This window comes from Tamandua tetradactyla, chromosome 21, assembly GCF_023851605.1.
Source record: "Tamandua tetradactyla isolate mTamTet1 chromosome 21, mTamTet1.pri, whole genome shotgun sequence".
Taxonomy (NCBI): domain Eukaryota; kingdom Metazoa; phylum Chordata; class Mammalia; order Pilosa; family Myrmecophagidae; genus Tamandua; species Tamandua tetradactyla.
This window is the reverse complement of record NC_135347.1, coordinates 18717609-18743658: the sequence shown is the minus strand read 5'-3', so window position 1 is coordinate 18743658 and position 26050 is coordinate 18717609. Positions and strand designations below refer to the sequence as shown.

At 38.0% G+C, this 26050-nt stretch overlaps 1 protein-coding gene across 2 annotated transcripts in view; it reads left to right on the top strand.

The window, feature by feature from the left end:
* Positions 1-26050, top strand: part of CAMK4 (calcium/calmodulin dependent protein kinase IV) — a 244339-nt gene that overhangs the window by 34065 nt on the left and 184224 nt on the right. The gene's annotated exons all lie outside the window — the stretch shown is intronic.

The window sequence follows — 26050 nt, the reverse complement described above, 5'->3', positions numbered from 1 at the left end:
TTAATATCACAATGCAAATGTGAAAGTGTGGCAAAGGTGATGTTCATATAACATAAAGAAGTGAGCATATTGAGAGTGAAACTGAAGAATCAAGGCATCGGTTTATCTCAGGATTCACTGAAATCCATTTATGTATCTTCTCGTCCTTTCTACTTTTTAGCACACAGATTTTTCACCTACCAATACCAGCACCTTACAAGGGCAGGGGATTTTCTCTGTCCATGTCTCAGCCCCACATCTTGCACAGAGATCGACATAAATGGGTACTACATTTTTTGGGAACCAAGTATATGGTTCATTGGATAATGAAGGTGCTGCTCTCAAGTTCCCCCAAGTTTCCCCTGGGTTTTGCTATAGTTCTTGGGGATACTTCCATACCCCATGCAATTATGTGTGTTGACCTTGATAAGGTGATACCGCATGTTGAAAGAAAGCATGAAGTACCTTGTGGCAATGTCATTGTGATGAGCTCAGTGATTGCAAAATAATCCAACAAAATCCCAGTGTTCTTAAAGCTAAATTTTCCCAACATTTACTTAAGAACTTTTTTGAGTGAGGGGTTTTATGTGGCTTCTGAACTGGGGCTGATTACTGGAATTCCTGGTTTGAGTGAAGTACATTTCTGATTGACTTTATTTGAGGTCTAATATTGTAGTTGAGTATCTCCTATCTGCACCATTACTGATGGATATCAACCCCCGGTTCCTGTGTCTCATAAATAATTTCTGTCTGCCCATCACATGTCCTCATCACTTCCATTGGATCTGCTCACTTTGTGGGCTTTGAGTGGAAAGTTGCTTTCCATGTACCAGACAATTATGTATCTCATTACAAACAAAAAATGTTTGCAGCAGTCTTTATAATAATCTAAGTGGGTTTTCTTGGATTCATGCCCAGCAAGTATATTTTGGTGTAGAGTAGGCTGATTTTTTAAAGTCTTCTGTACATTTCTTTGTAGAGTTTAGCAAACTGTTTATCTCTGCTGTCAACTTCAGCTGGGTCATGGTTAGGGTAAATGCAGTAGAGCCTTTAAAAAGCTACTATTTAAAGTTCCCTTGATCTTCATTGCTGTCTTTTAGAGAAACTATTTCTGCAGCACCTTAGTACAGCCCGTCTTGAGGATGGAAGCAAGAGCTGAATTGTGTATTTCATCTCCAAACCTGAGACTGTATTTGTAAAGTCACCATCATTTGTCTTTGTGTTTTAGAAGCATTGCATTTATGGATTCATGGTGTCATCATTTTATGATCATTTGGAATCTCTAATAGTGTTCTAATTAAGTGTTTGTTTCCTAGTTACTGGTACTCTTTTACACTGCTTAAAATGCCAACTCTTCCCTGCTCCCCCCAGTGTATTTTTAGATAAGTGGGTAATGGGTTGGAATCAGCAAGTGTTCTAGGAAATAAACTATTTTAAGGCTGAGGGTATAAAGATTAAAAATGTTTCCCCAAAGTAAGTTTCCTCATCTTTAGAACACACACACACATAATGTATACAGCTATATAAACCTTGGTATTGAATAATTAATCAATTTCTAAATGTTCTAGTTTGGTCTCTGCCAGAATGCAACACACCAGAGACGTATTGGCTTTTAATAAAAGGGGATTTATTTTGTTAGTTCTTCAGAGGAAAGGCTGCTGACTTTCCACTGAGGTTCTTTCTTACGTGGGAAGGGACAGAATGGTCTCTGCTGGCCTTCCCTCCAGGCCTCTGGGTTCCAACAACTTTCCCCAGGGTAATTCCTTTCTGCATCTCCAAAGGCCTGGGCTGAGCTGTGAGTGCTGAGATGAGGTATGCTGAGCTGCTTGGGCTGTGCTACGTTAAGCTCTGTCATTTAAGCACCAGCCAATTAAGTCAAACGTCATTCATTGTAGCAGGCACACCTCCTAGCCGACTGCAGACGTAATCAGCAACAGATGAGGCTCACGTACCATTGGCTCATGTCCACAGCAACAGAACTAGGTGCCTTCACCTGGCCAAGTTGACAACTGAATCTAACTACCACACTAAATATATGTCGTATAGAGATGAGCCTGTTGTTTCTCCATAACACTGAATAAAGGCAAATGCAAAAAGATTACATACTATGTAATTCCAGTTATAACATTTTCCAAATGACTGAAAATAAAATAATAGAGATAGAGAACTAATAAGCATTTGTTAGAGATGGTGGTGGTGAGGTTAGTTGTGACCATCATGGGGTAGCATGAGTGAAGTCCTTGTGGCGATGTAATAGTTATATCGTGTTCGTGGTTTTGGTTACATGAATCATACGATAAAATGGCACAGAACAATACACATACGTCCTACCATAGTTACATACAGTGTAACAATTAGTGGAAACTAGGTGAAAGGTGTGGAGGACCTCTCTACACTATTTTTGCAACTTCCTGTAAATCTATAATTATTTCAAAATAAAAAGTTAAAAAGAAGTGAGCCAGTAATTATAGGGAACCCCAAGAAAACAAGCCTTTCTTTAGTGACGTGGATGATAAATGCAGTAAGTGACTCTCAGAGCTGGAAGGGACTCTATTTATGTAATATTCACACAGAAATAGCAGAGCAATGTGGCATTCTAGACTTCTTGTTACAAAATTTTATTACTGTGGTTATACTTGTTTCCATTCTGTTGGATGCTTTAAAAGGAATTTCAAAATGAATGTGGGCCTTTAAACTGGCTAAGAAAAACGAGCATTTCAAGCTATGATGTCAAGGAGAATCTAGTAAAAATCCTTAGGGAAGTAACCCTCAGCATATGGTATGAAATTTGTGGTAAATTGTCAGTCCCAAGTCTAGGGAAGAAAAAGAAGGGATTTTAAAACTCAATTGCTTGTCCTTATTTGTCAAGTTGGATACTCACTTGGGGAATATGCTCTTTGTAGCTTTTCTTCCTATTCTCTTCCTCCTCATCCAATGGAGTAAAGGGAGACCCAACCCTAGAACAAGAATCCAGAGAAAGAGGCAGAAAGAATATGCCTTCTTCCTCTTCCTTAGATACACTCCTTGAAGAGTAATATATTTTATTTTAATTTCTGTGCTCCCTACTCCCATGTCCTGGTTCTTCCGTAGAGCTTAATACTTAATAGTAACGTAATAAATATGAACTGAATTTAAAAACAAAATTGAGTGCAGTCCAAGAAAAAGTTGCAATAATGATTTTTAAATACGTAAGAGTACATGGGTGGTTCAGTGGTAGATTGCTCGCCTTTCATGCGGGAGACCCAGATTCAATTCCCGGACCAGGCACCCCCCAAAAAAACCCAACCTAATGAATTTTCATAGTTTACTTTGATTTGCAGTATAACAAAGAAAGAAAGAAATTATTTTAAGTCAAGTGCCCTACAGGATTTTCTTACCGCACTCGTGATAATTTGGAAAGAACATCGAAGAAGAGGCTATGGGCAAGTTTCCAATGGTTAGTGACAGGGAGCAGTGTCTGCAGGATGGGATGTGGGTAAAGTCCACTGCCCTGAATTCTCTTTAACAAGCCATGAAGGTGACCCTCACGCATTGTTCCAAGTGATTAGAAGATGATGTGACATTGTTTTAATACCATAACTATATGTATAATATCCTAATTGGTCTGTTTCAGTAAAAAAATGTGACTTACAAAAATTGCACTTTATGAAACTAATTAAAAATACTACAAAAGGACTCCTTGCATTAACAAAGCATTTCATGTAATGTTCATGTAAGAGTGAGCCTCTTTTTGGGTGGAAAAGTGGATTTTTATAGATTATTTTAAAAACTGACAGATTCTGGGAACAGAAAAATATAAAGCCAGTGTGCTAGGAAGCCATGCCAATTGAAGATCAATCAAAAGTGACAAATAATATTCCTGAAAAATTTAAATGAATTAAGTGGAAAATAATTCAACGTATGAGCCCTTTGCAAGAACATATCAACCACATACACTTGTACAATGCCTGTAAGTTCTTATAATGTCATCATAATTAATAGCTGAAAAGAATTTTAAAAGACAAAATAAATTTATCTCTCATGACTGGCACTCTTGAAGGCGCCCAATTTCTTTCTTCTTATCTTGCTCTCATTCTCTTCTCTATGCAGGTCAATCTTAGTTCTACCCCGACAGGCAAGGGAAGCTGCTAACGCTAAGGTCTCCCTTTATTTGCCAGATTTAGCTTGAATATTTTTCAGTCCTATTAGTTGACTTCGTTTTAGCATTTGAAAATCACAAAATCTTTTGAAACTTTTCCCTTTGACTTTGCCTATGCATGTCTCCTGGAAAGATGTTTCACCACTCACTGCGTCTTCCCTGCTTTCTTCATTGAGTTTCCAATCTTCTTCCTCAGTGTGGGCTTCCCCAAAGACTCAACCCCCTTGTGTTCTTCTACAGCTCTTGCTGGGCAATTTCATAAGTTCCAGTATTTTTAGTTGTAACCTAGTATCTTTGTTCCAAATGTGTGTCTACAGCTCCTAAGTCTCTTCTGAACTGGAGACCTGATGATTTAGGTGTCTGCAGGATGTCATCATCTAGAAGTTACATGAGCACAAAAATGTATTATACCCTAATCTGGATATTTCATCTTCCTTAAAATCCTGCTGTCTCCCTATGTACCTGCACTTACACCACCAGTCTCCCTAGCAAATAGCTTCGTTCTCTTCCGTGGCTTTCTTCATTTCTTCATTCTTAGTTCACCCCCTCATTTCCCAACCCTAAAGATCCCCCCATATCCGTAACCTTCTCTGTGTCCTTACTGCTGCTATCTTTGTTGAAGGTCTCAATCTTTCTCACCTGGATTATTTCAGTAGTACTCTAGTGTGTATCTTAGACCCTAATTTCTTTCACTTAAATTGTACCCTTCATGCTGAGGTTGGAATTACCTTTCTAAGTAAAATTTGATCATCTCGCCCTTTGCTCTTTAGGTATTTCCCAATTTGATCCCTCCCTACCATTCTGGACGCATCAGTTGGCTATCATTTCTAGCACTCACCTTATTCTTTGGCACCTCCAAAATGGATTGTCAGTATTCCTAGAAAGCCCTTTCTCAGGACTTGTCCATCTGGTGAACTCCTGTTGATCCTTGAAAATACAGTTTGGATTGCCACCTATATGACGTTTTTCCTGACCTTTCCCAATTACAGTTCTTGCTTTACTCACTCTATGCCAGAGTACCTTTCATACTCCTACTGTCATTGATAACGTCATATTAATTTATCTGCATAATGGTGGGCCCCACCAGAATGCTGAAATCCTATCTTATTGCATCTAAGTAGTTCTAACATTTAGCACAATGTCTGTATAATAGGTTCTCAGTTATTGTCTATAAGTGTAGCTTACATTGCCCAACCACACTGTCCCGGAATTGTAGCCATCACACTATAGTAATTGTGCACCTCTTCCTACCTTTAGGTATCCCCTTTTGGATCTTTGGGGTTTCAGGGTGAGCCTCATGTAGTCACAGTCATAACAATCATTCTTCTTCCTCCATCTCTTTATTCTGGTGATTTCTTCCTCTGCCCGTAATAATTGCCTTTCAGGTCACCACAGTGAGGTCCTTCTTTTGCTTCCAAAATTGGAAGAGAGTCACTTTTCTATTGGTGCTCATACTTACCATGCAGAAATTGGGGGGGATGTTCTCTACTTCTACTTGAGTTGGATTCTTTCCCAGTTCGTGCATTGATCACAGGCAGAAGTTGCCCTTTATCCTTTCAGTAATAAGGCCTTCTCCTGGGAATAAATTTAGGTTCCTCAGGTCTAGAATGCATGCCAGTTTTGTGCCCTTCAAGCACTTAACTGCAGAACTCTGCTTCGTGCCATCTCCTTTTTTTCAGTGTTAAGAAGAGGCCCTGATCCCTGAGAGTGTAGCAGTTTAGAGGTCTTAGATCTGCAGACTCACCCTTGTGTCTACTCACTGGCATCTACCATGAGTTCTTAGGCTCCTCATTCCATGACATACTATCAGAGACAGTAGAGACCCACCTTCGGTCCTTCTTCTGCAACTTTTGATGCATAAACTAAAAAGTAAGTAATGACCCACTTAAATTGCTTTCATGTGGCTTTTCATTTCCATCAATAACAGTGAAATGGGTCATGCAGTAGGGCAGGTGGCATTATTAATGAAATTTATATATACTTGGATTCTAATAATATGCTATAATTGTGAATAATTTCCCTCTTAGGTTATATCCTTTTGAGGAGAAATTAAGAAACATTTCAATGTAAATGCTCTGCAATTATTACCGTCCTCTTCCTTCTGACTCACTATTGATTAAATGTTCGTACGTTTATCACACAGGCAAATACTTGCAGCTTGATTGATTTGTATTGTTGCTTTCTCTCTACCATAGAATTGCACATTAGGGTGAGTCTTTTGGCAACATAGAATAGTTTAACACCATAGCTGAACTGTTTCTAATATGAGTGAATCATCATAAGCCAGAAGCCAGATAAGTTGAAGACAAAGAACAGCAGTAAGTAAAACAACTAAAAGAGTTCAGTGACACTGTCTTTCTAGAGGGAACACCTTCAGGAGTAGATCTTGATTACATCAGATGATTTTTCTTTTTCATTTTGTTTTGACTTAGTGTTCTATGCCTGTCATATGAAATAGGTTTCATAAATATAACTAGTGATCCCATCAATAGTAGTTTTTTATTATATTGCATACACCATAATTAACATTATTACCTGTCTTTTTAGAGAGAGCTGTATGGAATGGGGAATATGAAGGAAAGTTCAGAGTCGGATAGGGTCAGGGCACTGAGTGAGTTGTCAGTAAAGGTTTTTAGGGTATAATCAATAACTTGAGCATTTTGAGAAATACTGTTATTTACTTCTCCACTTTTACTTTCATTTTTATTGCCACATTGGTTCACTAATCCATTTCTTTCTTGTTTTATTTTGCCCACACTAGACTACTCCCATACTCTGTCATCATTGCCATCTCCATTTCCATCTCCAACCAAATCCAAGTCAACATCCCACATCTCAGCTGGACCACTGCAGTATAATCTCTTTATTGATCTTCTCATTTTCATTAATAGTTCTCTACACTCCATGCTCTTTACAAGGAGTATGCCTTAGAATATAAACCAGACCAAAATATTCTGCTTAATACCCCTAAAACTTTTCCATGACTTCCCAGTGAGCTCGGAAAATTCCAGGCTCCTAACTGTGGTCCTCAAAACCCAGTAGGCTCTGCACACTGTCTGCCTCCCCCACTTCGTCTCTAGACACTCTCCTCCTGGTCAGCGATCCCGCAGGCACACTGTCCTTTCTGTTCCTTGGAGCTGCTAGACATTTCTGCTCTGACTTTTTTGCCTTTACTGCTTTCTCTCCCTGGACAGCTCTGCCATAGATCTTTGTGTGACTGGCTTTCTCATCATTCAGCTCTCAGCACAAATATCCCCTCATCAGTGAGGATTCTCTGACCCCCCAGTCTCTATTTATATGGCCTTCATACCCTCAGTCACCCTTTGTGTATCACAATTTCTAGTTTTGTTTGTATTGTAATTCTTATATTTTCCTGAAATTATCTTGTTTGTTATTTGTTTTTCTTGTCCACTACCACGAGAAAATAAGCCCTCTGAGGGCAGGGATCTTGTAGATCATCTACTCTACTATAATCCAAGCACCGAAAGTGGTCCCTGAAACATTGATGTGCTCAGTAAATATTTGTTGACTGAAAGAATTCATGAATTCACAAAATAAATGTAGTTTATTGATGACACACTAATTGCCAGATCCAGTGCACCAATCCCTGGGGAATCAAAGAAGGAAACAATGGGGCTCTGTCTCTCATGGCTGGCTTCTTTTTTTTGTTTGTTTAATTTAGTTATCTGGTTACTAAACCATCTTTGAGGATTCATATTTAACTTTTGTTTGAAGAATCAAGATGAATTAATATTTTACCATTTTTTGTGGCTAATCAGATAATTTTGGTTCTCTAAGTATACTTTATTTTTACTTCCTAGGAACCCCTAAAAATCTGGCTTCTCTCATTGCACACATATTATTTACCTGCTTTATTATTTTTATCGAGCATGTACCAGACTTAAGGCTTTTTTTTTTTTTTTTTTTGCTTATTATGCAGCATACAGATGATATGATGTTTACCTGGTTTTCAAGGAATGCAGTGTGAAATGCGGTAGGGAGAGATAAACTCTGTATTCTGATAAGTGTGAAATAGGGATATATATTATAAGTTCCATTAAAAAATCAGAATGCTAGTGATTGAGGAATCCAGAGAAGAGGGAGATCGCACAAGGTTGAGATGAGCAGGAGATGCTTCCTTAGGAGACTCCCTTTATCTTGGGCTTTAATAATCACTACGTTGTTGACGGAAATGGCACATACAGAGGAAATCAAAAGGAATAACAGTCACACAGGTTTTGGAGCATCAGCACAAGGTTTTGTAACAGGCCTCTGTTATTGAAGGCTTTGAAATTTCTTTGGTAGATGATGGGAGCTATTGGAGGTTTGTTAGTAGAACTAACATTAGCACAGCAGTGCTTTAATAAGTGTAAATTAGACAGCCCTTGACAGAATGGATTGGAATGAAGACAGACAGGAGGCAGGGAGACCAAGTGATTAGCAACCTTTTGTGAGATAACAGTCTGGAGATGACAAAATATGAATTTGAAAAGTGGGATAGTGGTTTCAAAAAAGAAATATATTCAAGGCGCGCGCACACACACACACACACACACACACACACACACACACACACACACACAAGCATGTACCCGCCATGTACCTTTACTACATGGAATTGGAATTGCCCCATTCTTCAAATCCAGGTTTCACTTTTGCGCTCATGAATATCTTTTTTGGGGGGTTACATTTTTAGTAACTATTTTACTATTCTCAGATATTTGAAAGCATTTTTAAGCTTCAAAATGTTTCACATTTCTGACACAGTTGAAATGCCCAGAGTCAAGTTTGGTCACCACTTGATTACTACTTTCTTCCTATTTGTGAGGTTTTCTCAACAAATAGACACAGTTGTCTCATTTTTCTACCCGTTCCCACCGATACACACACGTAAACACATACCCCAGACTGAATCTTACTTCTTTCAGAGATATCTTGCCTTACGAACCAGATGTCTAGCTCTATGATAATCTGTTTAGAAATCTCACTCCTTTATTTTGGTTGAACCATTTGTGATAGCTCCAGCTAGGTTGCTGAAGTGGTTAATCGGTTGGCTGTGTTTCACATTTTACCTTATTTGAATTCTCAACATTTTTTGATAATTTTCGTCTTTGAAACGCTGTTTTCCATGACATAACACTCTCTCTGATTTCTTTTTCCTCTTACCTCAGTCTGTTTCTTCTCAACTAGTATATTCCCTACTCAAAGATTGAGATTTCCCAAAGCCTAGGTTCTCTTCTATTTTAATTCTGCCTGTTCCCCAGCTGTTACCTTCATTCCACCGCTTTGGCCAGTGGGAGCCTCTTCAAGCTGACTCTCGAATCCTTTTGACATGACCCACGTGGTTTCTGATAGCTTTCTTGCTTGTTAAGATATTCTGGCCTCACCTTACACACTTCCTGCCCAGACCAGGAATCGGACATTTCTCTAAGAATCCTTATTTCTTTTTTGCAGGAAATAGTATTTCTAGACCACAGTTTAGGCACTCGAGGTACTTATTGTAACAGTATTGGTCACTGTTTTCAGGCTTGCCCACTACATATGCATAATTACACTAATACTTCTAATGTAAATTTTGGACTGTGTGGTTTTTACTTAATCTTTGGTATATTATATCTGTGCTTCTCTTCTTCCGTATTGAGAAACTTGGTTTTCAAGGACACAGGGGATGATAGAATTAGAGTACCCTGTATTACAAGCACAACCACATCAGAATAACAATTCTAAGACCATCAATTACCATTTTAATGTATATCCTACTTTTGAGTTAGGAAATATTAGTGAGTGAGAATGCTGACGAACACATATATATGCATATTCTAATTGATTTGAAATGTTCTTATTTTGTCTTTTTGACATACTGTCTCTGTCCTATTTATTTGTCTTTCTGACAAATGGCAAATGGTACTGATTAAAGGGATTGATTTTTTTTCCTTAGTATGCTATTTTCTATACTTGAGGCTGTCACTGAGTTCCAAGAGAAGCATAGAGTTTCTATATTCGATGTTCAGATTAATATAATTAAGCTGATTATGAGGGGGAGGTGCCTGGTGGAGGCTAGAGGTAGCCCTTCTACCACTTACTTTTACTCCTCTTGCAGCGAAAGCAACTTCCAGACCTGTGAAAACATTAATCCATTGGAGATCAGCAATTCTTCTTTTACATATTTACTTCCAATGTTCCCTGTTAAAAAGTGTCTAATACCTTGAAATCTGCTTTGAGAAGAAGAATTTGTTATTCAATGAATAAAGATGAAGTTGTGTTTGTGCCATGTAAGATAAAACCGTGGCTTAATTGATTCATTTTGGAATAAAACATATAAGCGTTCCTTTTTTTGGAGGAAAAATGAAGCTGAAACAGATTTCAACAGGAATAATGGAAAAATCGAATTTTTAACTCTGGCAGTCATCTTAGGTTCTCAGCCCAAGAATGCACCCCCTCTGTTTTAGTGTGTAAACTGTGACTGCGAACAAAGATGTCTTATCATTTGCAACAAATTATTCGAAGAAAAAAAATAAATGTCACACGTTTGAATTACTGTGCAGGGGGTTTGGGGGCAGCTAAATTCAAATCTAATTCAAAAACATCAATGTGAAAAGAGAGAAGAGATAATGGAAGTCATATTGCGTGCGCCTGTGATGTGACTTAATAGCTGGGGTGGCTGATGTGTGATTTGTGATATGTTAAGGATAATTTTTTTTTTCTGCTCTATTTTAATGAGACATTCTAAACAGGACATTTCTTTCTAGCTACTGCTATACCTGCAAAGTTTTAAAAATAAATAAATGACATGTATGGCACCTCCTCACCTTCTCCCTGGGGCACATGGAAGTGTCTGCCCTAATAAAGAGCCTAAGGCTCCAGGGGCTTCACTCAGGCTCCCCCATGGAAGCCCCTTCTTCTGCCTATGCTTCTGCTGTCCGCTATCCAGTGCTGCACGTGGGCGTGCAAGCACGTCCTCAGCACGCAGGGAAGTGACCGAGACTTTTTCTTTCTCTTGACCAAGCTGCCAGCCTTACTTACTCCTTGTATGCCTCTATCTGCTACCACTCCCACCCCGACTACCTGGAAACTAATCTTGCAGCTGTGGGACTGCAGAGAAAAACAACTCAGGCTGCAGGAAAAAAGACAAGTTCAGGCCCTAACTGTTCTAAGTGTCAATCTCATCCCTGACCTCTCTTCTCCCCACTCTGTGATCCTCATGCCACCCAACCGGCTGAGAGGCTCCCATCTCGGTCCTCCTTATCTCCCTCCCAGCCTTCCTTATCTTCCTCTCCCAGCCCTGACAGACTCCACGTGGCCTCATTGCTGTGAAAGGAAACATTCTGAACCACGTGGGCTAATCCCAACCTCAGTAAATCTCTCACCCATCTTGGTGGACCAAACCGTCCTAATGAATACCTCAAAATCACTCACCACCTCATTAAGCAAACCCCCTTACCACCTTACACGGCTTTCCCTCCAACCTGCTCCCAGCTCTTAAAAAGCTTTCGGTCAGGGCAGTGCAGGTGTTGCTCAGTGGTAGAATTCTCGCCTGAAATGCTGGAGACCCGGTTCGATTCCCGAAGCCTGATTTGACAAAAGAAAAAAAAAAGTTTTCGGTCATGTATTTTGACAGAATTGAGTTCTACTCTCCTTCCTCTGCTGGAGCAGTCCCTGAATAAATTCCTCCTTGCCTATTTAACATTGTCTGGTGCAGTTTTTTCTTTGACAGAAGCATGCCACTAGCCAGTTTGGGGTAGTGTCTTAAGATCATGGAACTTGGATAAGACATATGCACCACATTTTAAGTTGTGAGACCTTGCGTGTGATAATAAGCCTCTTTGAGTTGAAGGTTCCTCACTGTTAAAATAAGGACAGCAAAAGTCCCTGCCTCATATGAGGTTTCAAAGTCACTGGGTAAAGGCTGGGAGTTAGATGGGAATGAGATTGCAGCAGTCATTAGGTAGGAGTGTCTCTCAGGGATTAATAAAAGGATCATAGTATTCCAGTGGCAATAATTCCTGTTCAGTGTCTTTTTTTTTTTACGTGTGAATTCTTATTGTGACTGTGCAATTGAATTCCTGGAAAAGAATAGAATTCTCCTAATATTTAAGAAGAGTGAATCTTAGATTTGCTTGGGCTTATACTTTGGCTTTGCATCATTTTCCCCCCCTCTCTTCATCACCATTCTTCCCTTTCTTGTTTATTCCCCAAGTTTTCTTTTCCAGAACACTGGTCTTGTATAAGTGTGCCAAAAAAAATTTGCATAAATGTTCTGTATTCAAGACCTCAGCAGGGATAGAGAGCTAAATCGGCACCATCATGCCACTGGTATCTCCCTGCTGTTCATTTAAGGGAATGCCATCTCTCTCCCCTTATTCTTCAGTGGTCTTTTTATACATCCTGGGAAGTGTCCTCTAGGTATCACCTAATCCATAAGTGCTTAAAAGGCATGGACTGTGTCTTCTTTCCCCTGGAGTCCTGGTCTTAAGCATGGTTCGATGGATAGCCCTTGAAACATGTATGTATGTTATCACTGAATGAACTTAACAGATAGGTAATTTGCCTATAAGGTCAGCCATCCAGAGAGTTGTGGTGAAAACTTTTGTTCCAACTTCTGATTTCTGGATTTCTTTGTTTCAATTCTGCCAAGAAATTTTAGTAGCCAAAGTCTTCCCTGGCCCTTTAAAAAATACTGTATAGACCAGTGTTGTTCTTTGCTCTGTACTTTCACCCTCCCTTCTATCTTCCTGTCTTTAGTCCAGGTTGTACTTGAGGGAAGGGAGCCAATGTATAAATCTAATAATAATGCTGAGTACTTTCAGATACATTAATTTGAGTTCCACAAAAGTGACCTGGGAAGTAGATTTTATCTTTCTAATCTATAGGTGAAAAAACTGAAGTGCAGAGAGGTTAAATAAATCTCCCAAGGACATAGGACTATTAAATGGGAAGAACCTAGGTTTGAATCCAGCTCTGCTTAGACAGAAAATGAACAATTTATTTTGGGATCATAATCTTGAGAGACTACAGCTTACATAAATTCACATAAAATGTCACCTTGATTCAATATGTTTGTGCCGCGTGCTATGCCTGTGATTGCAAATTGGAAATTAAGTAATGTTACATATTTGACATTTTATAATTAGGATAATTAATTATTTGGATGTGGTTGTAAATAAATATTCAAGTATTTCAACAATGTTGCAAAATACCTGAGTGCCTGTTTGAAGGAACTAAAATAAATGTCTCAAATGGCAAAGGTAGCTTTGTTGGGAGGGGGAGGCCCCAGTATTTCTACGGTTTATAGAAAACTTTTAAAGGGCCCATGATTTTTAAAAGGTTTGAATCCACATCTCTGTGTAATCCTCGTCTCGAGACACAGTGTTTATGAAATAGTTGACAATAAGAAAATTAACTTGCTTGAACAACTTAGAGTATGTACACCACCTTTCTGTACTTTGATACACTCAGGTGTTATTTAGGGGCCCACGATTTCAGCTTAATCATCAGTATCCATCTAAAAAAATGTCTTTCCAGGAAGGCATACAAGTTCCATGTAAATTTCTGTGCTTCTGTGAGTCAGAAGTCCTTGGAAAGGGCAGCCTCATTCTAACTCACCTTTCTATATGCCTAGAAGCTTTTTTTCATGTTGGGCACCTTATTGTGTAAATAAATTGTACAATTATTTCTGCACCAATAGTCACTAGTCATTTTAGTTATGATTTCCCATTCATATTACGTATTTCTTACCAGCTCCTTGCTGATGGCCATGCTGTGGTTACAAACGCTATTTTTTTATATATAAGCTATACACGTGTAAATGTTATATAACACATTAACACACACACACACACACACACGAATAAAAAGCCAGATAGAGTTGTCCAGCAGAAGATAGTCTTTATTGATAATTATCATACTAACATATATATAGAAATTTACTCCTAGGATTTCAGAGAGTTCACCTGGAGGAGAGTGTCATAACACTGCCAGTCATTGGATATATAAAGATATATTTGTGTTTTCTTTAATGTTTAATTTAATAAATAACACATACATTCATTCTCATCAAAAAGAAATTTAAAAATATAGAGTTACCAAATTCCTCTTGACTATTTTCTCCCATTCTTGAGCTCTCCTCCTAGAAATCTTTGCTTCCTGTTTAGAATGTGTCCTTTTAGCTTTCTGAAAAATGTGTTTATATGCACATAGATGTACATAGAATGTTTGGGGTGTGTCTTATGGATGTGTGCGTTTAATATAAAAAGTGTTGCACTTTTTATATTTTGTAAGTTTATATGACTTATTTGTTCATCTGCTGTCTCTTTAGACTCTCTCTACCAGGGCTTATATACTTACATAATTCATTTTAATAGCTTCATGATATCCAATCAAATTAGAATAAAATGCAGAGCCCTTACCTGACGGGATCCTTGGAGTAGGACCACCTCAGCTGTCGTTGTCCTCCTTGCTCACTCCTTTCCAGCCACACTGGCTGTTCCTTATAGAATACACTGAACACAGACCCACCTAAACCTCCAGCCTGAAAAGCTCCACTCCTGGTTATTTGCTGGTCTCATTCTCTTATTTCATTCAGGTCTCCACTCAAACATGGCCTTCTTGGAAGCTGCCCGTCAGACCTCTGCGTGTCCTCCATCCTCCCACTCAGTCTCTCTCGCTGTCCTCCCGCTGCTTCCTCTCTGCTTCTGTCTCTGCCTCTCCATCTCTAGCTCTTGGCCCCCTTCACCTGCTTTCCATTTCTTGATAACGCATCCCTGTCTAGCGTATAATGCACCTTTTTCTTCATTGTTGCTTTCCCTCCATTGGAATATAGAACTTACTTTCAGAGTTTTGTTCACTGATATATCCCTAGGGCCTAGAATGATAGTAAGCTGCTTTAGTTTTCTTGGGCTGCTCAAGCAAATACCATGAAATGGGTTGGGTCAAGCAGTAGGCATTTATTAGCTCACGGTTTTGAGGCTAAAGGAAAGTCCACATCAAGGCATCATCAAGGTGATGCTCTTTTCCCAAAAGCTGGTGTCCTGGGGCTGCTGCTCGCCATCCTTGGTCTTTGCCTCCTTTGTCACGTGGTAGTGCATGTGGCAGCCTCTCCTGCCTTCTCCTTTCTCTTCCGGATTCCATTGAATTTCAGCTCCTTGCTTCCTGTGGCTGTCTCTGACTGAATTTCATTACACTTATAAAGATCTCCAGTGACAGGATTAAGAGCCATCTTGACTGAGATGGGCCACACCTTAACTGAAGTGACCCTCTCTTCAAAAGGTCCTATTTACTAAGGGTTTATACCCATAGGAATGGATTAAGTTTAATAAAATAGTTTTCAGGGTACACGAAACTCCACACCACCCCACTGGAACCTAATTGGTTTCAGTAAATATTTGTAAGTTGAGTGAATGCATGGATCACTGAATAGTATGGAAGTTTATTTAGTTATTTAACCATTTGGATTATTTCCAAGGTTTCCTTTTGACAAAAAATGTTGCAGTGAATATCTTCTTTTATGTCCAGTGTACATATATAAGTTACGTACCCCAGAAAAATCATGTTCTTTTATTTATTTATTTGTTTATTTAGCGTGGACAGGCACCGACAGTCGAACCCCTGATCTCCAGCATGGCAGACCAGAACTCTGCCACTAAGCCACCATCGCACCTCCCTCCATATCCTTTTAATACTAATTCAATTTTATAGGAGCAGCCATGTTCTTTTAATCCTGATCCAAAATTGTAGGGTAGGAACTTTTGATTAGGTTGTTTCCATGGAGACGTGACATACCAAATTGTGGGTGTGACCTTTTGATTAGATGGAGATATAACTCTGCCCATTCAAGGTGGGTCTTGATTAGTTCACTGGAGTCAGTAAAAGAAGCAGACACAGACATTCGGAGATGCTTGGAGTGCTGACACAGGTGCTTGGAGAGCCATTAGAAACCAGAGCCCAGCAGACATCACCATGTGCCTTCCCATAAGATGCTAAGCAGGGACCCACAGTACTGAAAAGTCAGTACTTGGAGAGAGCTAAAGGAAGCTAAGAGAAGAAATCCAGCATTTGCCCAGGAGAAGCTAAGAAAGGACCAGCAGATGCCGGCCATGTGCCTTCCCATGTGACAGAGGAAATCGCCATCTAACCCTTTTTTCATAGTCAGGATATCTTTTTCTGGATGCCTTAGGTTGGCCATTTTTATGACCTTAGAACTACGAACTTGTAACTTAATAAATCCCCTTTATAAAAGCCCATCCATTTCTGGTATATTGCATTCCAGCAACTTTACCAAACTAAGACACAAGATGCCCTTATGGTGGGTTCTGGAAAGAAAAAAATCTTAGGTCAAAGTGTATGTATATTCAAAATTTTAATAGATAAGGAAAAATAGCTTTACAATAGAATATATCAATTTACACCTCTCTAATATGGGAGTACACGTTTCATCATATCCTTGCCAATGCAGTGTGTGAGCAAACTTTTTAATATTTGTCTGTATGTTGGGCAAAACTGGAATTTGTACTAAGGAGGAAGTAGAAAGTATGGATGGAATAAGAAACTATCAGATTCTCTCTTAAAATTTGTTCATTGTCTTTTAAATGCTTTATTACTCTTTTCTTTTTCTCCGCTGATTCATAGGTCAAGAACTTGGCTTGCTTAATGAGAAAGTTCAGTACATTGTTAAATAATAGAAGAGATAGCATCATCCTTTTCTTATTCCTGACTTTACTTTCTACCAGTAAAAATAATACTTGCTCTTGATTTCTTGTAGCTTCTGTTTATTGAATCAAGGGTATTTCTTAGTTTGCTCAGTTTTGGTTTTGTTTTAATCAGAAATTGGAGTTGAATTTTATTGCTTGATGCTCTCCTGTATGTTTTTCTCCTTTTGTGTATAATTGTGGTCAAGTACACAATTAATAAAATTGATAAAAAAAAATATCTATTTTAGTGTTGAAACAACATTACATTCCTGGAATAAACCTTCTTGGTCATGATGAAATTGAATTGCTAATATTTTTATTTAGAATTTTCACAGCGTGTTTGTAAACAAGATTTAAATTTCATGTTCTTGTCTCCCTGTCTGGTTTTGATATTTGAGTTACTTCAGCATTTAAAATTATTTGGATAGCGTTTTTGTTTTTTTCTATACTACAGAATAGCTTATATAATCTGGGAATTATCTTCTCCTTGCAGTGGAAGTCACTCATAAAACTATTTTTAAATCGGTAACTTTTGGGGGGGTAGATTTTTTCCATGTCTTCTATTGTTTTGAACTGTATAATGTTTCTGATTTATTTTGTAGCAGTTCTGGCAGTAGATGCTTCCCCCAAAATCTATTCACCTAAATTTAAAAACTTATTGTATAAAGTTTCTCATAGTTCTATATTTGTTCTAAATCTCTTCCTTCTTAAAAATGTCCCCTTATTATTCTTTCTTTATGTCTTCTCCCCATTTTTTATTATACTTGCCAAACCAGCTGGATTTTTATGTGTATAGTCCTGTTTTTAAGTGTTGATAACTAATTTGATAATTTTAAAAAATCAGCTAGCCAGGTAAAACACTAACACTGGATAAACATGAACTGATAGTGATGGAAAATTATACTTTCTCTTTCTCTTATTCTAGTAGAAAACCTTCATTTATAATACACATATTTAAACTCATATTTTACTTCTAATGTAGGTTATTCAGTAGCAATTTTCTCCCTAGAAAAAGACCAGAATCCTAGTGCACTTTAATTTCCTTCTTCCTTCCTTTCCTGGATACTTCTCATTGTTAATAGCACCGAGGAATTTAAATTCCAAATTGTTATTGCAATTAAAAAAATTATAATTTACCTTTTTCTGTACTTAACCATGCATAGTACTAATTTCTTTGCTCACCACTACTTCTCTGTTTGGTCTTACCTTATAAACATTTTTCATTTTTCTTTGTTTAATCCTGTAGTGATTCTTTCAGATAGTGTCTGAAGGTGAGAAAGTTTGAGCCTTACATACCTGAAAATGTCCTTATTTTGCTTTCAAATATGAATTATAGCTTCAGAGTATAAAATTTTAAGTTCAAAGTCAGTACACCTCAAACATTAAAAGATATAGTTCCATTGTCCGCTTGTATCAAAAATAGGTGAGAATTCTGTTTAAAATCTAATATTAATTTTGTTTCTTTTAATGTTTAAACAATAGCTTAGTAGTTTTTCTTTATTCCTATCACTCAAATTTGACTTACATTTGCATCTGTTTATCCTCTACACTCTCTCATCCCTTTGATTATAAGGGCTTAATTTTTATTTAGACTTGAAGAATGTTGGGTTGTCTTATAATATATTTGAGTCTATATATTTTTCCAGCCTGCTATTTCTGTTTTAGAAACTTCTATTATATGAATGTTTAAACCTTTCTTTCTGTCTCTCCCTCTCTCTCTCTGTACCTCCCCATTTCTTTCTTGTATACTTTCTTTGCTCAATCTTCTAGCTTACTAATTTATTTTTTTCCTTGAGGTTTACATGCTTTAAAATGCATAGATTTTAAGTGTTTGACACTCCAATCAAGATATACAACAATTCTGTGATTCCAGAGAGTCCTCTTGGGCCCCCTTCTAGCCAGTTCCCAGTAGAGATGCGCACTGCTCCAATAGCTCTAGTACCATAGAATAGTTGTGCCTATTTCTGACCTTCATATGAATGAAAATATATAGTATGCACTCTTTTGTGTCTGCTTTACTTCACTCAATATGCCTATAAGATTTTTTCCATGATGATGTCTCTCAATAATTTGTTCTTTTAGTTTTCTGAGAAGTATGCCATTATGATATAGCACAATTTGTTTATCCGGACACTTGTTGATGGACAATAACATTGTTTCCAGTTTGAGACTATTATGAATAAAGCCACTATGGACATTCTTGAACAAGTATTTGGTGGATACATAAACATTTCTTTTGGAATCAGTTAATTCATTCGTTCCTTGACCCATCTATTCAGTTAGTAATTGCAAATCAATTTTATTTTTCATTTCTGAGCTCCCTGTGGATACTTTTGGTGGTACAGTGTACTTTTAAATCACATTGAGAGGTATACGTTACATTAATCGTGCTACTTCTTTTTGTTCTACTTTTTCTCTTACATTCCCTGTGTTCTTGTATGTTGCCTTTGAATCTCTCTGTCATATAGTAATTTTCATATAAGCACAAGTACAGCAGCTTGCACTTTCCAGCCAGTGATGGTGAAGAAGTGGCAGGAGATGCTGGGGAATGAGCTGCGCCTGTTTCTGGGTGTAGAAGGCCAGCTGCAGAAACTGCCTGTCACTCATGGTTCTTGTCACCCTGGAGTCGCTTACCACTGCTCTCTTCCTCTTGAAATAAGCGAGGCTTAGACTTATGGAAAGGCAGGTCTGGCTATGGGGAGACGTATGATTCGTGATGCAACCAACTACCTTTATCCTTTAGGCTACCTCCTACTCTCCCATCAATGCGTGGCTCTCTTGGAGCTGGCACCGTCTTTTTTACATCAGTCTTCATTCTGCCATTTAAAAATTTCTGAAATTGTTCAAAAAAGATATTTTTATTGACAAAACGTACAAACACAAACATTCTTAGCATATGAACATTCCATTCTTGGTGGAATCAGTGACTCACAATATCATCACATAGTTGTATATTCATCACCATATTCATTTCTTATAACATTTTCATCACTCCAGAAAAAGAAATAAAAAGAAAAAAACCCATGCATGCCAGACCCCTTACCTCTCCCTCTCATTGACCACTAGTATTTCCATCTACCCAATATATTTTAACCTTTGTTCCCTCTATTTTTTTTTCTATACCCCTTAAAATTTTTCTGAAACTTTAAGCAAATATTTTCTTGTCTATGAAGGCCATACCTTGTTTTTAATTGACTTTGTGAATTTCATTATTTTCCATATATGTTTCTGTCATTTGTAGGAATTTGGTGATAGAATAGAAGACTTAGGTGAGTTCTTATTCTGTTACCTTGATCCCATTCTCGTCTGTTTGGATTAGTTACAGTGGTAACTTCTTGGTCATAAACATATTTAAATATTAGAAATATACAGACTGAATAATCCTGCTGAAAAAATTTAAAATTATGATTCTTGCCCATATTTCTATGATTACATATCTGTGGTCTTTCCCAGTCACAAGAGTTTGGCCTTCAATGGCCAGAAGCAATTTGATTTTAAAATAAAGCACATTATATTGATATTCCTTGGCCTTAGATATCATTTTGCCAGATTGAAATTAGCTGTTTTAAATAGAAGCCTCCACTTGACTGAACTTCCATTTCCCAGGAGATGTGTTCACATAGCCCAAATATACTATTGGGAAAATTATCTCATGCATTTATTTTCATTCCAATTTTAATACATGGATGATAATTTTTGAGAAACTAGGTTGTACAACCACAATATGTGGAGCTCCATGAGTAATGGAGGTATTTAGAGGGAATCCTGAAGATGTCAGCTATAGTTCTAGGGGCTGCAGGTTTTTAACCACTCATACTGTAGCCTTATAGGAACTGGAATAAATCCTTAGTGTGTTCATGTACCAGTTGGCTGAAAAATATCCGTTGAATTAAACAATGGCGTATGGGTATACTGTGTCACGAAACATTAGGAGCATAATGCATCACAGAGACCCCCTGCAACTGATTTTCTGGGATTAAAAGTAATATTTCACTCAGCCAGTGGCTTGTTGCAATTTCAGTAGACTTGAAGTCATTTCATTTTTATTTCTCTTTTTACTTCCACCCAGAGTTTCCCAAGTAAGATTTACAGTGACTTCATATCCTTTGACTTTGCTAAAGGATCATAAAATCCAGTGGCTCCAGAGGGGTGAAGATAGCTAGGACTGAGTTGCAATCAATAGTTTCTAGATATTAAAAAAGTAACAAATCTTGAATTTTTTAGTGTAAGCCATGAAACTCAGCCACATTTTTCTTCTGTAAGTTCATGTTTCATAATTTTTTGTTTATTGCAATTCTCACTTTTATGCTGCATGCACCGTTCTATACTTTATATTTTTATTGATTCTTAAAGGACCAAATATTTGTAAATTGGTTCTTAGTGGTGAAATGTTGAATGTAGTATAAGGAATAATTTGTCGTATCAATATAAGAACCATGAGCCTGCGAATTTCTTTGATTCACTTCTTACAGAGGAAATATTTGATCATTTCCCAGGAGTGCATAACAATTAGTTAGCAATTTAAGGATGTGATGTAACTTAAAGAGGGAAAGCTGATAGGTGATGAAACTCTGCTTTCTTTGAATTTAAAGAATCAACTTATCCTGTTATTTTGTGTTTCAGTAGCTGCAATAATGTTTTATACTGTTCTTCTGCATGCTTTATCTCTCCTAACTGGAGATCAACTTTTTCATGAAGGCAGGAGTTTTCCTCCGTTTCTCAAATATATGACTAATTATAGTACTTTATCCAATATTCGATAAGGAGAATTTTTGATAGCTGTAGAGTCAGTTGCTCCCTTGGGAGCACCTTTGTGCTGGCAATGGGTATCAACTCAAACCTACGTAATCATTGAGTTTAAGATTTGTAGTAATTAATTTTGAAATTTTGTAGTAATGAACGTGAAATTCGGAGAGTGGGCTTGTTGTTTATTTGTTTGTTTTTACAGTAAAGCTTAAATAGTTCAGAATAATTTGGAAAGGCCATTCAAAATTATGAAAACATTCGAGTGAATAAAGTTTAAAAGAAACATGCTTTTGTAACATTCAAATATGCATACACTGTATACTTTGCATTATGTTTTAATATAAGCAGAGATCCATTTAAATGGTGTAAAGAGAATTAAATATACAAACACATACTGAGTAAGTGCTGTACACCAGAGAGTGTATGAGTACAACAATACAAGAGGAATGAGAAGAAATTCCTGATTTTAAGGATCTCAGAGTCTAACATGTTAATTGTTATTTGGCAACTGAATGAAACTAATGAGATTTTATAATTCATTTTAGCAAGGCATACCCAGCATCTTAACCAGGGCTTTTGTTTCATGCACAAAACACACTCCGTTTTTTTCCCTTCTCAGAGAAGGAAAGGACGAAGAAAAATGATGGCTTCAAAGTAACTATAGAAAGATTTTTAAAAATATATAAGGGATCTCCTTTCTTGGGAAAGAAGTGACACCAGTGAGTTCTAGAGAGTACTGTAAAGTGTCTTAAGACTGGTTGACCCTGCGGGGTGGGTGCCTTGGTACAGCCTCTGGGCACACCAGTCAGAATGCCCTAGTGACTCGCAGCATATTCTCACCAACAATGGGCGTCCTTGAAGTTTTGCAATCTGGGCCTGCTCAGGGAGGTAAACTTGTCATTTACCCAAGATGGGTCTAGTTTGTATCCTCTCTGGAGCAAATTTAGTCAAAGACTGGAATTGATTGTGTACGTTGACTTGAGGAGTCAAGGTAGAATAATGAATAGCACAGAGGGGGAAGAATGAGGCAACCTAGGTTTCAGAGGGACCTGGGTTTCTGGTCCTGGAGGTGGTAGTTCGATCTGAGAATCCCTGACCCAGCCACTTGGAAGAATGAGCTCTGTTACCATAGCAACACTGGGACCACTTCTGCACATCTTAACTGTCTCTTCCAATCAGTTCCAGTCTCAGCCATCAAATCCATTTACTCTAAAGCCAGATGCTACATACTCAAGATGTTCAAACCATGTACAGATGAGCCAGAGAGAGGAAGTAAAATTTTTTTTGGAAGTGATTTTTTTTCCTTCACATGATAGAAATAATTAACATTTATAGAACATAACTATTGCACTTTACTTTGTGTTATGGTACAGTTCATTCAGCAAATCCTGGCTCCCATGCTAATTAATTACTCATTTTTACAAGCTCGTGAAGAATTTTATTTTTCGTATTGCAAATATGGCTTTTGTTATATTGCGTTTTTGTATGCAGTGTATGCATGTGCAGGCATCTCTCTCTCTCTCTCTCTCTCTGTGCCCATGTTATGCATATATTCTCCAGGAGATATTGGGTGTTCTGAGGATGGTAATTGTGTGGTATTTATCCTTGTGTCCTTTGTGTCTAGCTCTATATCTGGTACTTAGATATTCCTAAGAGCTATTTGAATTGTTGGATGAAATGAGGAATGATTAATTTTAATGAAGGAACCACTCCAGGTTAGACTTATTTGGGCATGGATTGGGGAGGGGGAAGGAAGAAGGAAGTGTTATAGAGCAGGTGTGCAGAACAGTATTAAAGTCAGACAGTATTGAAGAAACAGAACTGCCAATTTTATATGCAAAATCATTAGATGATCATTTTAACGAAGAGCACAAGAACATTTTCCAAAATGAGTGTTTACACATACTGGATTAAGGTTTGCTGATGGAATAAGAATATTCCTCCAGCATTACAGTGAGGGGGGCCATTTTAAAGCAGAACAAGCTTATGAATGATTTTCCTGGTAGTTTGTCAGGTAAAAGTGATAACGGCTTAGTTTTAAAACGTCAGCTCTAGCAAATTATAGGCTTGATATAAAGAAGCAATCTGGAGTCATTGCACAAGCATTATTGTACCTTAAAAGGGAGAAAACAATGTAATACATCAAATTATGTTGCTGTTTTTTAGAGACTCAAAATAAGCCTATCAGTTACATCACTTAGTTTTTCAGATTTTAAGTGACCCACTCACAGACCTTGCCTGTAACACCGTGCGTTTCCTCTCTGTCATTCTGCCTTGTGATCAAAGTGCACGCAGATGATCAAGACCTTTGCAAAGAAAATGAGCACTCCAAATATCTAAATACAGTTATTTCTATAAGAAAGCCAACTGTTCTGTAAAAATCTAGGCCGTCTGACCTAGATCTCCAAACTGAAAGGTTTGCTGAGACACGTGCAACCATGTAAATCTCTGAGATATGCATTATTTAAAACAGATGGTGTCTGAGGCACACTGAGCTCTGCATGCAAGTTGGCAGAGACCAGAACTAGAAAGAGAGGAAAAAGAATCTCACTGTGGACCTCTGAGAATTTTAATTAAAATGCAGAACAATATTCAGCGTGCTTGGCTATATTTCTTTAGAATATTAATTGAGTATTGGGGTTGGCTGTATTGTTACTATGCTATGATACTGACAGTGGGAAGCACTGGGGGAAGTTTTAGAATCTTCTTTAAACTTTACTAAGTTTCTGGATGGGAATTTGGTTCCGCCTTTCTATGCACTCAAATCAGATCTGGAAGGAGAAGATAAGATGGGGGCAGTATTTCTGCTGTATTGATTGTTGGTGCTGGCAATTAAAGTTGTGGAAAGGGCTTTCATTGTTTTCTTTTCCTATGGCAGCATTCCACGGCAAAGGCACCGGTTCCGTAGGTGTCAAGGGATGATTGAGCAGAGGCCTCAGTGTCCTCCATATCTATGGATCTGGAAATCCAGACATTCCTGTTGGTGGCCTGTGGGACAGTCCCGAGGTCTTGTTCCATGACCGGTTACGAGAGGCCTAGCCTACAGCTCACTACTCCAGTCCTGCCAATGACTTTGCAAACTCCTATTTTACCATCTTGAAGTTTTAGCTTAAAATAACTAAGAATATTTTTTTCCTTCAGCCCAACCCTAACTGATAAAGTACATAAAATAAAACATTGCTGTTGCCTGAAGCCCCCATCAGTGTCCCACCCCAGTTTGTGCTGTCTTACGTAAACCCTGTTTCCATCTGATGTGTAAGTACACATCTTTACTTTATCCATCTCTCTGTAGAAGGAAAGTAATAGTATTTCAGGGGAAATGAGTTAAGCCTATTCATTTAAGAACTCAAAGATGCCAGTTTGGAAAATGAGAAAAGTATAAAGAGAAATAAGGTTAAAACACTTTTTCTGAGAATTCAAGGGTTTAAAGCCATATTTATAAGTTACATGATTGAGATAGAGGGTAAAAAAAATGGCTCCTTCTTAAAAAGAGCTATTATCTAATATTGATGAGAAATTTCCTGGAACTATGGCAATGAAACCCTCATTTATTGCATTTTTTCATTATTGCATGCTTTCTCCAAGAAGAGAGTTCATAGATATGGCAAACACAGGGCTGGTTTGACAATCCTGCTGGATTACTATGATAGAAAGATGCTGTGCTGGTTTGAAAGTGTTGTGTACCCCAGGAAAGCCGTGTCCTTTAATCCTGATTCAATATTGTAGGGTGGAAACCTTGGATTAGATTGTTTCATGGAGATTGACCCACTCAACTGTGGATGTGGCCGTTTGATTAAATTACTCCATGGAGATGTGACACACCCAGTTGTGGGTGTGGTCTTTTGATTAGATGGAGATATGACTTAACCTGTTCAATGTGAATCTTGATTAGTTTGCTGGAGTCTTTATGGAAAGGGAAGAAGCTCAGAGCTAACTCAGGCACTCTAAGAACAGTTGCTTCAGAGCCTACAGAGATGTAGACGTTTGGAAATGCAGAAGCCCCCGGAGATGCCAGGAGCTGAGAAAGCTGGCAGAAGCTAGACAGGAATGAGAACTGACAAAGATGCAGACATTTGGAGATGCTTAGAGTGCTGACAGAGAGAGCAGATGCCTAGACATGCACGTTTAGAAATGCAATGCCTGGTAGACATCCCATGAGTGCTAGGCAAACCAGAACCTAAAACTGTGTCCCAGAGGAGCTAAGTGAAGGCCCACAAATGCTTAGGGAGGAAACCACTGGCATATGAAGCTGGGAGCAATGGAACCAGAAATAAGGACCAGCAGATGCTAGCCATATGCCTTCCCATGTGACAAACATTGACCTTTCTTGAGTCAAAGTCTCTTCTCTGGATGCCTTAGTTTTGGCATTTTTATGGCCTTAGAACTGAAAACTTGTAACTTAATTATTCTCTTTTTAAAAACCATTCCATTTCTGGTATATTGCATTCTGGCAGCAATTAACAAACGAATACGCTTGTGTAAGTAAGTCCTTGCTTCCTCG